We start from the raw sequence: 7,350 nt of genomic DNA, 5'->3' as shown, positions 1-7,350 counted from the left end.
TATTATCTACACATGGGGTTTTCCTACTGTGACACGTAAAAATGTCATCATTGAAAAAAAGGCCCTCTGTATGTTGCAGCAACAAGATTTTCCTTAATTGAAACTAAGGGACCTAGTCGATGAAAAACAGCCTCAGACCGAAAGTACACATAAGTATAGCGGTTTCCACATACACTTGGCCTTTTAGAATATGTCTCTCTCTCGTTCAATGCAGTTCAATTTAATATACTGTAATGGTATGAGTTTCAATCAAACAGCAATGAGAGGGATTAAATTACACTGTTGGAAATAATGGTGTATTATAGCAATAATCTCCCTCTCTCTCGCCTCCTCTGTCTGTTTCCATTAGGATTTGAGAAGACAGACACTGAACTAGAGAGAGACTTAGGTGTGCTTCAACCTTCAATTGATTTCTTATAATCTCTGTTCTTCAGTGAAAATGAAACATTTGGTTTTGGTTAGTTTCAACTCAACTCAAGTAACTGTTTCATTCCATTTTAGCAAAATTGAAACAATAAAGTGTGTGAAGATGTTTTTTTATGATTTTGTCCAGAACGTTGTGGGTTTGTACACAAGGATAGTTGTATAGGTGAGTGAGCCTCAAACATGACTCTATATGTACAGTATGTGTGTGTGTGTGCATAGTGTGTTTGAGAATACTCTTGCAAAGTGTTATCTTGCAAAGCAGACGTTTTGGAGCATAGTTGTGACCATAAGGTCAGTGTGATTCCTGTGTTTTAGCCCCAGGATGAAAAGCTAATAGCAGAGTAATGACAGGGAGGGAAACTGCAAAGAGGAGATAAGGCAGGCAGAAACAAAATGGCCATCGCTGAGAGCGCTGATTACAGAGCCAGTATGCCAGTATAAGAGAGGAATAGAAGCCAGAGAATGAGAGAGAAAGAGAGAGAGAGAGAGAGAGAGAGAGAGAGAGAGAGAGAGAGAGAGAGAGAGAGAGAGAGTTTACTCCCTAAATGGCTGTTCTCTTGTGCCATCTAAATGCATCCGGCTGTAATTTTTCATTTCAGTTAGGATTAAGATATAATGGCATGTGTTTCCTGCGTTTGGAAATGTATCGACAGGCCCAAGTTTTAAATCATGGGACCTAACAGGATGTCTTTGATTTGAAGTTGGGAGAGCCAGAGTCACATGAAACCTGGTGGTGCATTGTTCAGAGAGCCTTTGTATTTACGTTAAAGAAATAAACATACACAATTAAGAAAAGATTAATAGAAAGAGTGCTGAGGAGAATTTTGTGATGTTGCCTAGTCCCACACTATGAGGAATCAACTAAACATACTGCAGATTGTTTGGTTATGGTGCTTCTCCCCCTGGTGGTGATTACTACACATTACACCAAACTGAGTTTGTGACCTGTGACTATACAGCACATTATTATTCAACTGTAACAGGACTTGTGAAGTACATAACGTAAACTGGGGTTTCAAATCAAATTGAAATTAAATGAAAATTACTTTTCAATCAAATTTCAATTTTAATCAGTTAGTTCTTCAGCTCATTTTTGTGTATCTTGTTGTCATTTATTGCAACTGTCTGAGAGACAGTGCTACTGAGATTACATGTTAGTCCATATTTTTGATAATTCCATTAGTGTGCAAATTCATACGGCAATTAAAAACCTTAAACAATGTAATAAGTAAGAGTTTAAAAAAGGTTGTTTGATCTAAAATTGTACTAAAATATTTTACATTAAAAATGTTTTTTGTTTACATTTTGTTCTTTATTACAAATACTATTTTTTATGTTGAAGTCAAAGGGCAAATGACCAGAGTTTACCGAAGGCCACACCTGTTGCACTGTGGGTAAAAAGGTACGCAGAGAGAATGTACGAGCTCAAACTAAGATTTTGCACGGTCCAAGAGGCGCACACGGTAATTGTGCTTTTGTATTTCAGCCTTGTTATATTTGTTTAATATTGGTTGTAATTTCTTTTGTTGTGACACTAACATTGTGGGGCCCGCCTAGTTAATGAAACATGTTTAAAAGACTGTAAAATGACTGAAAGAAGTATATTTGACTCATTGTATTTTATGTGTTTATTTTCTTTGTAGTTTTCATGGTTTCTTACGATGGAAATGTGGAAATAAATGTTCAAAGGACATCTGTATGATGCGTGGCTTTGTTCAAATGGACCAGTGTAATCACATTTATCTTTTGCTGTATCTTTCTAAATTATGTTAGTTTTGTTCCCCCCACAATTTCTTTTGTTCTTCTTTGTTTTTTCTCCTTAGGTGGAGGGGGGATTTAAGCTTCTTGACTTCTCCTGACACATTTCATATTTTTTCCTTATCTACATTTCTTGCAGTCTTATGTACGTGCAAAAGAAAAAGTAAAAAGGATCTCTCTTCCTTTCCTGCTCCTGGCAGGTCAGAGTGAATGGTAAGCTGCAGTACAGTTCTTACAGAAGAGGAGTCTCTCTGGTCATAATTATTTTCTCTCCTAAAATATAAATTATAGTATTGCCACAAGCTTGTAGAGAAATATGCTAAGCCCTCCTATGAATTTGGGATTTCAAATTACACTGCAATCTAATACAGCAGCCCTGTAATAAATGAGGCTTATAATGTTCACTTTATGTTCACACCGTATAAAAAGAAGTGTATTTTATGTATGTAGACCTAATGATTGGGCGGTCCTGAGGCTTAGTGGATTGCATTATTTTACGAGGTACTTTTAAAGTTTTGTTGATGATGTAATCTAATACAATACCACTAAGTAATTAAAGCCTCAAAAATGACCACTGAGATGAATCACACGGACACTCTGGCAACCAAAATGAAAATAAGAATGGCAAAGTTCAAATTTTTCATCTGGTTGTGTAATGTATTCCATCTAATGAAGTGCTAAGTCAGTGTACACTGAGAGCTTCATAGATAGATAGATAGATAGATAGAGAGAGAGATAGAGAGAGAGAGAGAGAGAGATAGATAGATAGATAGAGTGAAATGGACAATGTCTCAAGTTTGCTCCAAATTTCTTGTTTTTGCAACCAATTCATATAGCTCTTACAACACTGCTCAACTTATTTCATTAGCTCCTAAACAGAACTGAGGGGACAAGTATAAAAATCAACATAGCACTGTTTACCTACTTTCCAAACAGTCCAAAACTAATTCACTTATAACCTTTTATCCCGTAACTATTCTATTGCACAACATGCTGCATATTGTAGTTGCATTCATCTTTTGACATGTGGACAATGTAAGAAATAAATGGCTTAATTCTTGGATTCAGTGTCTTTTTTAGATCCCTAAGTATATATACCACAGATAAATTGACTGCTATGAAAATCCTGGACTGCAAGACACATGATTCACTCTCAAAATAAACTCAATTTTGACGCAAGAAATTGAAACAAGTCATCCAGTTGTTCCATCAAGAAGGCTGCAAGCTCCGCTTAGTAAACCTGCCCAAATTCTCCCATGTTAACCTCTTCTACTCCACTTGAATGGTCAACTGTGCATGCTAGAGCACATGTACAATGTTGTCTGTCCCTACAGACCTCCAGGCTGTTCTCCAGCAGCTACACATAAACCAGTTTCTTCATATTCTGCCAGTGCTTGGCTGTCCTTTTCCTGTGCTGACCAAGTCATGACAAATTGTGACTACTGAGACTCCTGGCTTCCCAATTGAGAAACAATATTCCTAGTCCACGAAGAACAGAAAATTAATTTCTTGTCTTCTGTCAGAGAAAACATCTTCCATATCTTAGCAAAAATGAGCGTTCTGATGGAATGTTTCCTCATCTATACTCTTGCTACAGCTCTCTATGAAATAATAATCAATACAATTCCCTCTCTCCCCTTAGTAAACTGGTAATTGAGTGCGTATAAGCCAGGGACATACTGAAGATAGTGGACATAATATGTTGTTTAAGAACAATATTGTCACCCTGTTCTTGTTGGGCAGTTCTCAAACTCATAGGTATGTTTTTAACACATCTTGCTTTACACCATTAGTGGCATTAGTTTTGGGGGGATCCTTTCTCTATTGCTTTTCCTGAGGTTTTCCTGAAGTGTTCTTTAGGGGAGTTTTTCCTTATCAGATGGTCTAAGTGTTGGGGGAGTCATATGCCATATTGTTGTGCTCTGAGAAATGTTGTCATTTTGGGCAATATGGCTTTTTTCTTAATTATTATGCATCCAGAACATTTTTGCAAATGTTTCATCTGTACTTCAACTGCTGAAGGAGCTCTATTATCAATTAATCATCTGGCATGAGGAGTGTTCAATTCAATTTTATTTATGTATCCCAATATCACAAATCAGAAGAGGTAGGATTCCTTGTGTGCAGGTAATGCCATGCCTCATAGGGATTACAGTATCTGTATGAGCTGGTGTAGGTTGTCACTTAAAAACATCTAACAAAAAATCTCGCAAATATAGGCCTTTCAAAAATACTGTTAGGAGCTGACTTTTGGTTACTTTACTTGTAATAATATTGGTTGTCCACTAGGGAGCAGAACAGACCACAAATGGAAGCACAGTCCTCCCAAATAGAGTCCAGTTCACAAAAATAAGAAAGATATTGAAACTCTCTATTCTCCGAGTATTGCCATTCTACTTTATTGTTGCTTTATATTACCTGTTTAATTCAGTTGTATTACTTTCATTTATTTATAACTAGACAAGCATGTAAGTATGTGACAAATGAGCAGTTCCCCCCCCAAACTAAGGCATACATCAGGACATTTGCCTTGTGTGTCAATTTTATTTCCGAGCCCTGCACAATCCAAACTCATTCTGCTTCCTAATTTTTGCCCAATTTACTGCTAAGTCTCTCGTTGTTTGCAGTCTCCTGCCCAGTCTCCCTCCCAGCTCTCTCAGCAGCTTTTGGCTCCTCCCAAGCACCCCCACTCTCCCTTCTCTCTTTCTTTTTTCTTTTGTCACATACACACACACGCACACATGCACACACACACACACCTCTCCAAGGGAGAGTTCTGTCATGCTGTGTAGATTGGGTGTCCCAGGGTGATTAACTAATGATATGGGTCTCAGGTAACACACCTGATATCTGGGGACAGAGAGAAAAGAAGAAACAGGGAGAAAAAGAGGGGGGAGAAAAGAGAGAGTGACATAGAGAGAAATAGCATTTGTGGGCAAAAAGGGTAGGAGACACAGTGGATTGGAGGGTCAGGGGGATGATCAGGCCCAGTAGCCAATAGCAGAGTGGTATATTGTGATGACTCAGGGCAAAGCTGAGGAAATGAGATGCCGAGGGCAGTGAATGTATCAAAAGCGATAAACAGTGTGTGTTTGTGTGTGTTGAGGGCCTATGCATAAACAAATGGATCACTGTTTGAGAAGAAACCTCCATTTGTCTTACACACATCATGACTCTGCTGTCCAACCCCCATCCCCCAAAATTATTAAATGTGCATTGCCTTTAGTTAATTATGTGTGTGTGTGTGTGTGTGTGTGTGTGTGTGTGTGTGTGTGTGTGTGTGTGTGTGTTTACCATATAAACAGACTTACCTCTATGTGTGACAGTCAAGTCCCTGTAAGCACAATGACAATGAGCTTACCACTTAAATCCTTTATTTCTGCCTCTTTTCTGCATGATAAGTATCTGTCCTGTCTTGACTGTTTGCCTGCGGGGAGTTATCCCAAGACCCTTTCCCAACCTTTCCTGAAGGAGTACTCAGGGTGCAGATGGTGTAATAAATTTGCTCAGCAAAACAGTTTTCTGTGGATAGCTATTTATCCGGTTGATTATAAAGATATATTACAAAGCATTTTCGCCAATTTGGTTTTAGTAGAATAGAGTGCTGAATTCCAGCGCCATCAGTAACTTTATCTTCCAGCCCTCCATCATCAATCTTTTAGAAGCACACTCAAACGCACAAGCGCACACACACACACACACACACACACACAAACACACACACAAACACACACACACACAGTGAGTGGGATAGATGTATAGATCAAATCTAACTCATCTAGTTTACTTTGCTTTATAAATCAGCTAGAAGCCATGTGTCGGACCATTTGACCACCTATCCATTTACTACGTAACACCATGATGGCTACTTTCTAATTATATTCAAAGCTATAGACTAAATGGTTTATTAGAAAGTAATTTGTTAACAGATTACCAATATTATTTTTTTTAATTGATAAATCGTTTTTTCATATCATTAACATAACAAAAATGTTAAATATTCTCTAGTTTCTGCCTCTCAAATGTTTAGATTTGCTGCTTTCTATGTTTTATATAATTGTAAACTGAATATGGAGTTTTGTTGCTCACGCCACCATGGCTCTGGTAAATTGTGACTAGGCCACATAATTCATAATTTTATCGCAAAAATTAATCGACAGATCAGCCCATAATGAAAATAATTGATAGTTGCAGCCGAACAATTTACATAGGTGTGAAGCTGGTGTAAATGATAATATGGAATAGTAATATGTAGCCTACGGTGTTGGGCACATTATTTCCAAAATGTAATACATTATAGATTACTAGTTACTGTTATTTGTGAGTAATTAGTTATCTTAAATTATTACTGTCTCTAAATAGGCAAGTAAGAGAAAATGAAAATACTTAATTAAAAGTACCTTACAATTGTATTGAAGTACGGCATAGTTACTTTCCACCACTGATAAAATGCAATGACATTACATGTAGCAAGCCTAAACATTAATTTCCGCCATGTTGTCCACACTGACACACTGTTACCTGCTGGGACACAGATGTTGCCTGTACCGTCTCTGGTTCTGGCTCTTACCACAGGAACAGGACAGGATGGGACAGCATCTTGCTTGAACGCAGCATCATTCTTGAAAATAATGTTGATCTCACAAATGTATCCATCTCTGCAGTCATCTCAGCCATCAAATTCCAGCAACAGGAAATAACACAGACTTTTTTTTCACTGACAAAATGTTTTGCGGTGTTGGTGAATTCTATGGTGTTGGTGAATTAGTAATGCCTTATATTACTGCGTTACAGCAAAAAAGCAATACATTACTGTAACATTATTATTTTTGTGACGCGTTACTCCCAACACTGGTAGCCTACAACTACACAACACAATTCACTATAAAATACATTGTCAGATAAACATTCCACCCTGTCTCTCAGAGGCAATATATTCCTATAGCCTAATCTAATCACAATTTATTATTTATCCTTAATTTAATCGTAAAAATAGTCTAAAAATAGAGAGGTGGCCAGTTGTTGGCCTCCTTTATCAATCCAAACTTACCTACATATAGACTACATTAATTCCAACTGTTGACAGTATAAACACAGATAGAGTCACCTGTAAAGGAGATATCTGAATGGGCCGATACTCTTCACTCCACCCTTATTGTGCTTTAA

This window comes from Etheostoma spectabile, chromosome 2, assembly GCF_008692095.1.
Source record: "Etheostoma spectabile isolate EspeVRDwgs_2016 chromosome 2, UIUC_Espe_1.0, whole genome shotgun sequence".
NCBI lineage: Eukaryota > Metazoa > Chordata > Actinopteri > Perciformes > Percidae > Etheostoma > Etheostoma spectabile.
Note: the sequence above shows the minus strand (reverse complement) of the source record.